The following is a 10,006-nucleotide window of genomic DNA, read 5'->3' as shown; positions in this document are numbered from 1 at the left end:
AAAGTGCATGATGTTGATTTGATACATTTATGTATTATAATATTATGACCACAGTAGTGTTAGCTCACATCTGTGTCTCATCACAAAACTAGCATTTCTTTTTTCTGGTGGGAAAAATTAGGATCTAGACTCTTAGCAACTGTGAACTTTATAATACAGTAGAGTTGACTATCATCTCTGTGCTGTGCCTTAGATCTCTAGGACTTATTTAACTATTGGTTGCAAGTTTGTACCCTTAAGTAATATCTCCCCAGTCAATTCCTTGCCCCCCAGCCCCTGGTAACCACATTCTGCTCTGTTTTTATGATTTTGGCTTTTTTAGATCCCACACATAAGTGAGACCACAGAGTATCTCTCTTTCTCTGTCTGACTTACCTCACTCAGCAGGATGCCCTCAGTGTCCATCTGTGTTGCCTCAAATGGCAGAATTTCCCCCTTTTTCATGGCCGAATAATATTCCACTGTGATAACGCACCACATCTCCACCAAGACTCTTCGTCACAAGGTTTTTGCCCACCACCGCATCTTGTAGCCACTTGCTCACTCCAGCATGTCTGAGGTCTGATTGCCGGCCCACCTCTCCACCAGATGAAGTTCTCACTCCCAAGGCCCAAGATGGAGCCCCTGGGCAAACTCCCATCCCCCCTGGGAGGGAAGCAGAAGAAGCACATGGCTATGAGCAGGAGAATGAGTGACCTGGCCTGGCTGAGACACCTGGCCTCTTGGGGAAATTGCAGAATCACACAGCGAATCTCCAGGCAGTCCAGAGGCACCCGGAGTCCATCACTGGCTTGCTGGAGGTGTCACCTCCTTCCCCTCTGTTATCCACGACTTCCTCCACCCCAAATGTGCCAGCCCACCTGGCTCATCTCCATCTCCTCCAAGTCTTCCCCAACTTTCCCCCAGTCTAAGCAAGCCCCTCCTCAGCATCTTCCCACATTCATCAGAGACCCCCCCAACCCAAACCACTCCGCACTGCCCCACCGCACTGACGAGTGCTACTGAATACCCACCTTGGGCCAGGCCATCACGCAGCTATTCCGTCTGCACAACAACCCCACAGGTTAGGTACAGTTGCCATCCTCATTCCCATTTCACAGGTGAGGAAACTGAGCCCCAGAGAGGTTAAACTTTCTTTCCCAAGGTGTCCCTTTTAAAAAGTAGCAGAGCCAGAACTTGATGGTGAGGAATCAGGCTCCACTGAGCATATCCTGCCTCACGTCTGTATCTGCTCCCCTCTTGCCGTCTATGTTCACTTAACTGTGGGGCCCTAGGGCACCCACACCCCGGCCCACCCAGGCCAACCTTAGACTGGAGGGGCCTGTCCTCTTCCAGAGATCTTCCAAGCTGTCTCGAGAAGACCTTGACACTCACCCCTGAGGCCCCGACCCCTCAAGCTCCATGCTGGACTCTGCTTCCTCCTCATTTCCTCCCCCATCAAAGCCAGCTATGCTGCACCCACTTCCCCTGCTGCGTTGCCACCATTGGAGACAGACCCAGCTTTGTCCCCAAGAGGAAGAAGAGAGGAGCAGTTCTGTCACAGTCTCCAAGTGGACTGCCCAGGTTGTTGGCTGTGTGGTTTAGGGCAGGTTACTGAACCTCTCTGTGCCCTGGACCTCACATCTGTAAAATGGGCAGGATAGCAGTACCTCTCTCCTGTGAACGTTGTAAGGATGAAGTAGCACTGAACGACCATTAGCTCTTCTTATTTGTGCTCCTGTTGTCTAAGGAACTACCCCTTCTCTTAGAGGTAATATTTCAGTAGGAGGCTCTTAGAGGTAGACAATACTTGGAGAGATAAAGAAATGCATCTCGAACAGTAGAATTCCAGACACCCTCGAAGGCCAAGCGTCTTTGCACCCTCCAAATCATATCACCAAGGCAACTGCCCATGTGTCCTGACCGTGCTCATGGCCCAGCAAGAGCCAGCAAGCTGGTTGGCACAAAGTGGCCAGTCGCCTCGCTAACACTGGTTTAAGGTTTTCATTAGTCAGATGTGAGCAGAGGATGCTCCTGTACCACTTAAATGAGCTCCGTGGAAGATTCACCTCTGCAGAGGTGACCACCACCCAGAAAAGTAATGAGGGATGGGCAGGGCCCAGGCCCCAGCCATCTTGTTAGGCCTTGCATGAATCGTGGCCATGAGGTGGGGAGCAGGGCGAGAAGGGAGCTGTGAAAAGGGAGCATGAACAGCTCTGGTTTCTTTTTCTTTTCTTTCTTTTTTCTTTTTTTTTTTCTTTTTTTTTGGCTATGCACATTTGGAGCTGTTACCGGTCTCAGTCGCGACATCTTTATTGATTCCACAGGCTCCAGGACCAGAGCATGATGAATATCACTTTTCCACTGGGGCTGAAGTCACACAGCCAAAAGAGTGAGGCAATCATCCAGAAAACAAAATTGTTTTTGTCTGAATGTGCCATTGGAGACGCTCTGAAAAACAGGCTCTTCAGGTGATTATAGAGCTTAAGCAAAGCCAGGCTCTTGCTTGAATTATCCGCGTAATTGCCTTAGCTCTCCAGTTTGTCCATGCAGATGGGACCTCACAAATCACCGGCTTGCCTAAGGGAGCACATCTGAAGTCAAGCAATGATAGTAATGATGCCAATTTAATAAAGGAAGAGCTAGGCTCTGCTGAGCCCTCAGCTGCAGCAACAGCCTGGGGTTCATCTAAAGATTTCCTATGACAATGGGTTTCATGAATGCTTTTGTTGCTGGTGGTCCGTGATGATCCTCGAAGGTACAATTCCCACCTTGAAGATCATTCTGGTCCCTGAACCAAGTTTAACATCTTGGATGACTTCCCCCTTGCTGGGAGATCCCTCATCCCCTCACTGCAGGAGGTGTCCACGGCAGGCCAGTTCCTGAGGTCAGCCATCTGGGCCGTATTGACCAAACTGGACCAAACTCTTGTTGGAGAGTTAACACACTTCCCCTGAGACTCCCTCTTGTCCCTGCCTTTGGCTAACCAGGCAGATTACCCCCTCGGGCATCAGAGCATCTGAGTACATATCTGCCTCTACCAAGGCCACAGATAGGACCCCAATAAAAAAACAAGTGTCATGGCAAAATGGAAGCATTCAAGGTGGGGACATAGGGGTAATTACAAAGGTGTGGGCAGCTGAGCATAACCGCAAGGGGTGGTGCAGAAATCCCGGGTTAGCAACATTGGTGCTCTCATGCATGGCCCCTCCATCCACCTGCTGGATGGGGAAAGGAGAGGTCCCCATAATATGCAATGTGAGGGTCATGTGGAGAGGGCCATCTTGAGAGGAGTTGTGAGGGACAGAGCCAGCCAAGACCATTTTACAAGGAGGGGCCAGAGGAGTCAGACCATGTTGCCAACCTACTCCCTGCCTCTGGTCTCAGGTTGGGCTCCCTGCTATAGCACCAAAACCCAACCAGAAGGCAGGCTCCATGATCCCATCCATGTGCCATATAGGTCAGGCCCCCAAGGCAGAGATCAGGGTGGGGGAAGGTGAAGAGAGAACATAGCAGGGCAAAGAGAAGGCATTCCCCAAACATAGCAATCAAAATTCAATTATAAAAGGAACCCAATTTGGAAGTTCAGAATTGAATGTCCTTCGATGTTTAACCACATCTTGTAACCCAACAAGAGTCAATTGATATAAAACCTAGAACCTGCTACCTTGACTAGGCTGAGGTGATACTTTGACTTTGGGTCTGATAAATTATTATAACCCTGGGAAAGTATAGAAATTACTATCTTGTATAGTCACTGTAACCTCAGTAATGGATTAAAGGAAATATAAGTAGAAAGATAATAAAGTAAACAAATTAGGTCCATGATTCTAGTACTTTTATCATTGTTTTAAGTGTAATTGTAACAAAGTTTCATTATCATTGTGATAATATTCAAATTTTTTGAAGCATGTAAAAGAATCCAGTACAGTAGGTTTGTGATTTTTATTGGTGATTAGGAAAATTTGAAAAAAGAAGTTTGTACTCAAGTTTAAATATCAGGGAATTTTAAAATTTGTAAATTCCTAGGTTTTATGTTATTCGTTGGGTAAGTGGCATTTGAAGAACAATATTTAATAGGCTTATGAGATTAATAAGCTGTGCGTTCCATTAATCATACATAGTATTGTTCTTTATGCTTAAACCTGTTGGGTATTTGCAAAGGCATTCTCCTCTTACCGAGGACCTAGTAATATAAGCTCCAACCTAAGCCCCACCGTGTCTGTGAAGCTTTCATTGATCCCTCTAGGAATTTCTGATCTCCTAATTCTTTAGCTGTTAGACCTTCTTTTAGGGTCTCTGCTGTGTAACCAAGCTCTTTCCGTCTTGTTATTTGGGGTATATATGACTTGACTCCCCAGCTAGACTCTAAACTCTTTGAGAGACAAGCACTTCTCTTGAAACAATCTTCATTTCTTTTTCATTCTCCATTTCTCCACGCCCAGCGCTAGAGACATATTAGGTACTTAACACATGCTCATTATTTGGGTGGTTTCAGATGTGTGGAATGATTGTGTTACACTACAGATACCCCAATAAACAAAATCAAAGTTTTTGTCAAGGCAAGAGTTAATATAGAGGACCCAGATATGGCCTGCTTGAGTATGCAGTAATGGGAGTGTTTTATCAGGACTTTCCTAACTTAAAAATACTTTCTCAATTCTAGGATGAGCGCTATACCCTTGTCTCACTTCACCATCACCATCATGCACAAAGACGCATTCAGAGCCATGAACTTTTCAGACTCTGTGATTCTCTAGAGGTATAAGACATAGCCTCTTCTTTTGAGGAGGCTCAAACCTTGTTAGCAGAATTCATCTGTTAAGAAAATGTCTGATGAGTACCTACTGTGTGCTCAGCAGTGTCCTGGAGACACAGCAGGGAAAGAAGCAGAGTCTCTGTCCCTTAGAGTGTCGGGATCTCACAAAACAACAATACCATGTAGCACGTGCTCAGTGAGAACAGAATGAGTGACAATAAGCGCTCTAGGACTTGAGAAGAATGCCACTACTGAGCAACAGGGTGATCAGGTTAAGCTCCATGAAAGAAGGGGCAGGGCGGCAGGGTGGGCCTTAGGGAGTCAAGAGGGGGTGGAGGGGGATGCATTCTTAATGTATTGGAGTGAACAACATAAGGGAGGTAGAAATTGATTTCTGTTTGGGCCATGTAACATGTGTGCCACCATCACATCAGGGGTAGATGTGGAGAGTAGACCTATATAGCGATGATATGAGTAGACCAGAGCTAAACAAGGACAATCTCGGAAAGAAGGTCAGAGTATCAAGGGTTGAGAATAGATCCATGGGTGGTACAACAATAGTGTGATGTGATAGATAGTGTGATGTGACATGATGTCTAGTGTTTTTAGAAATTTCTCCAAAGAAGACATACGGATGGCCAATAGGTGCATGAAAGGATGCTTAACACCACTAATTATTAGAGAAATGCAAATCAGCAGTACAATGAGGTATCACCTCACACGAGTCAGAATGGCCATCATTAAAAAGTCTACAAATAACAAATGCTGGAGAGGGTGTGGAGAAAAGGGAACCCTCCTACACTGTTGGTGGGAATGCAAGCTGGTGCAGCCACTATGGAGAACAGTATGGAGGTTCCTCAAAAAACTAAAAATAGAATTACCATATGATCCAGCAATCTCACTCCTGGGCATATATCTGGACAAAACTATAATTCAAAAAGATACATGCACCTCTGTGTTCATAGCAGCCTTATTCACCATAGCCAGGACATGGAAACAACAAAAACATCCATCGACAGAGGAATGGATAAAGGAGATGTGGTACATATATACATATACTCAGCTATAAAAAAAAAGAATGAAATAATGCCATTTGCAACAACATGGATGGAACTAGAGATTATCATACTAAGTGAAGGAAGTCAGAAAGAGAAAGACAAATACCATATGATATCACTTATATGTGGAATCTAAAATATGACACAAATGAACCTATCTACAAAACAGAAACAAACTCACAGACATAGAGAACAGATTTGTGGTTGCCAAGGGGGGAGGGGGGAGGGAGGGATGGACTGGGAGTTTGGGGTTAGCAGATGCAAACTATTACATATAGAATGGATAAGCAACAAGGTCCTACTGTACAGCACAGAGAACTATACTCAATATCCTGTGATAAACCATAATGGAAAATAATTTTTTAAATGTATATATATGTATAACTGAATCACTTTGCTGTACAACAGAAATTAATGCATTGTAAACCAAATATTCTTCAATTAAAAAAAAAACTAGTGTTTTTAGTTCCAGACATTCCTTTTCTGCTCACCAGCTACTTCTCATATTCTGTAAATTGGGGTATTCCAAAGTTAGGAATTTTTAATTTGATCCAGCCAAGGTGTAAGGCCGGGGTGGAGATATGTGATGGTAGGGGTGGAGCATGGCATGGGAAAAGAATGACAGAAATGTCCCAGAGGGATGGGGAGTCCATGTGCAAGGCACTGTTATTCTTTAGGATTCTTCCCATGAGGATTCCTGAAAGGGGGTGAGCCTGCGAGGGTGCTTCCATGCCAAGCATAAGTACTGGAGAAGCAAAAATGGGGTGGCATGTCACCAAGCAAATAGGTCAGTCCTGTGTCACAATTTCCCTGCACCCACATTAATTCTGAGAGTAGCTAAATGTTTCCCATATGCCCCAGATCGGCACAGAGGTGATGGATGGAGAGCCAGCCCTGACAAGAGCTGGGGGGGCGGGCGGGGGGGGGGCAGGAGGACACTGTGGTGACATACATTGCTGAGGACAGGGACCTGACAGGAGTGACAGAAGCCTCAGGGTGTGCCAGTGTGCATGGAAGATAATGAGTCATAACCAGTTTCCAGCCCCTTCCCCGCAAAAGGAACAAGGATCCCAGGGCAAGGGGAGAGCAGGGCAGTGGGCAAGGATTTGAGATGACCCTGAGTTTGCTGACATTTCAGTTTCCACCATCTGGCAAAACAAGATCTTGAGACAGAAGGTAAAATCAGTTTTATTTTTTTAATTAAAAATAATGAGCATTTCTGAGTTCAGGATTTGAGATTTGTGCCACATCTTTAAGGCTAAAAGAAAAAGTAGAGACTCTGAAATAGACCCAAGAAGGTAGGACAGAAACCAAGAGAGAGGGAGATGGGTGTCACAGGAATCAGGGGAGAAAGGAGGTCCACAAAGTGTGAGTGGTAGTGTGGACACCAATGCCAAAAGAACAAGGGATGAGCCACAGTTTGCATAAGGAGGCTGTGAGAAATGAGGCGGTGAGCTTTCAAGGGACAGAGGCTACATGTACAGGGCTTCTCTCAACTTTACCAGCTGCCTATGTCTGCAGCATGTCCTGCAGCTTGAGCTTCAGGGGATACTGTTGCATGCACTCTTCTTCAGAGAGGCTGGTGCTCTTCTTCACAGCACCAGGGCTCTTCTTTAGGAAGACTGCTACTCTAGTTCATAGACCATTTAGCCCTTCTTTGAGCCTGAAACAAAGCTCATTGTCAGCAAGTTTGACCAGGTACAGAATATAACAATATATTGAAAAGCAAACATGGAGAAGATTTGGCCCTGTTTGGGGGTCCTAGAGAACTTTGAGTCATCATGATCCTTCAAGACCAGTATGGGAAGCTGCTTAAATACAATTTTTTTAAATGGAAGGTACAATGGGAGATCAGGTAAGCCTAGAATAATCATTAACTCATTGATCCAACGTGGCGACCAGAATTGGTCATTGTGCTGCAATGACCAGTTTCAATGAGATACCCACTGATGATCTGTATAACTTTGGGCAAGTCACTTACTTTTCTGGGTCTCACTTTCCTCCTCTGTAAAGGAGACATTCTACATTCTTGGAGATTTCTTCTGCTCTCCCAACCATTTTCAGTGCTTTGTCATTGTCTATTGTCATATTATTGTGGAATCCAAAGTACTAGAACTGTTGATTTGCCAAACCATAAGAAGATATTTTCCAACTGGTGTAGATATGATGAAATGGTCACTCTTGTTGGTGGGAATGTGATTCTAGATGACAGTTTGGCAATAAGTATCAGAAGCCTTGAAAATATTGTACCTTTGACTCAGTGATCACATTTCTAGACCCAGGAGATAATCATGGACAAATGAAAAGATATGTAGGCAAGGATGGATGTTCATTGCCATGTTATGGATAATAGGAGAAAACTGGAAACAACCTAAATATCAAATAATGGGAGATGATTACATAAATTATGACAATTCATATTAGTATAATAGAATATTATGTATAAAATTATACATAAAATTACACTGTACATGAATATTTAGTAACATGGGAAAATGTGTACAATATTCAGGACATTTGGTTACAGTAAGATCTGATTTTTGGAACATTATTGTTCCATTTATATGAATAAAAAATAAAGGAGAAGGATGTAGCCTAAATATTTACAAGACTATTCTTTAGGTGTGAGGATAGAAGCCATCTTAATCTTCTCCTTTGTGCTTCTGGGTTTTCTGCAATCAATGTGAACTGTTTGTAATCAGGTTTTTAAACACATTTTTATGGAGGACACCTTGCACCTAGGCCCTCTTCATATCCTGATGCCAGTTAATCTCTCAGAAATATGGCAGTAAATACTTCATCACCAAATGGTCTTTTGTCTCTGCCTGGCTCTGAGCCTTTTGGAGTGTGGTTTTTATGGATGATGAGGAAACTTAGGTGGGTTTTGTTGAGATGCTGTGGTGGTTTTATGGGGAAAGGTGAGAGTCTGGAGGTGGAAGGACAGAGTGAAGAGGGGTCAGTAGTAGCTCAGTCTCTCCCTCTTTCCACCTGTAATGCCAACAGCCCACATCGAAGTTCAGCAGAAAAACTTCCATCTATACAAACAGGGAGCAGAGAGGGTGTGTGCCCATGAGGATTATGTAACTGATGATGTCTCTGTACACAAAATTAAAAAGCATTACTTCCACATGCCGGGCTTGGAAGTAGCTCCCCTCTCTAGAGTACTGTCAGCATTCCTGGCTTCAGAAGACATGCTGCACCTTTTCTCCTATATTCCATTGGTTACAAGCAAATGGCCAAGGACAAGATTCTCTCCAGACTCAAGGTGAGAGGAATCAGACCCCATCTCTTGGTGGCAGAGTGGCAAGTCCATGTTGCAGGAGAGTATGCAGGATATGGCGTGTGTTGCATCTGTTTTGGTGCAGGGCCTTCTCGAAAAGAACAGCTGATGTCTGTGGAGATGCTGATATATAGGCCTGGCATTACTGTATCTTCTACTTTTTCAGGAGTAGCCTGCAAAAATCTTGATTTTTATCTGAAATCTCTTATTTTTTTTAATGTCCACAACTAATTCTGAACACTACAAAGCCATTGTCCAATGTCACTTCATATAGTGTCTCCTTTTATCTCCTTATGAGAGTGCCTGTCCCTTCTCTAATTGGTAGTGTTTTTATTTACCATGGTAAAAACAAGTTTTCAACCTTCAGTATGGAATGGGGGGAAAGGTGAGAAGTAGAATGTCCCTTAAAGAGGGATAATGCTGAGGTCAAGAGGAAGATGAAGTTGATGATTCTAGGAAGTAAACCAAAGAAGGACCAGGGCTCTAGAGGAGAGAATAACAAAGCACGTGAGGTCATCTCTTACACTCTTCCTTGACTGGAAGAGGGGTCATGTCTTCTTTTCCAAAGGGAAAGAAAAGAGGAGGAAAAGGGAGTGAAGGAAGGCTCATCCCATGTGAAACAACACTTTTCTGAACGCAGATCACATTCCAGGCATCGTTCAGGCACTTTTTCAGACCTGGGGGAATCAGAAAGCCCAGTCATGTGCCTTCGTGGTGCCTATCTTCTCATGGGCTGCCCTGTCTCCTCACAGAGCCCAGGTATGTGCTGAGAATGGGATGGGAGGTGGTGAGAGCACGGAGGGCTCAGAGGAGGCCAAGGGTAGGAGCAGGGCCGGGAGCTCTCTGGAGCTGATCATCTGCTCTGCAGAGATTCCCAAGACCACCCCGCAAGAAGGAACCCACAAGCAGGGATCTTCTGAGGCTTGGGAG

Source organism: Phocoena phocoena, chromosome 4 (genome assembly GCF_963924675.1).
Source record: "Phocoena phocoena chromosome 4, mPhoPho1.1, whole genome shotgun sequence".
NCBI lineage: Eukaryota > Metazoa > Chordata > Mammalia > Artiodactyla > Phocoenidae > Phocoena > Phocoena phocoena.
This window is presented reverse-complemented; position numbering follows the sequence as displayed.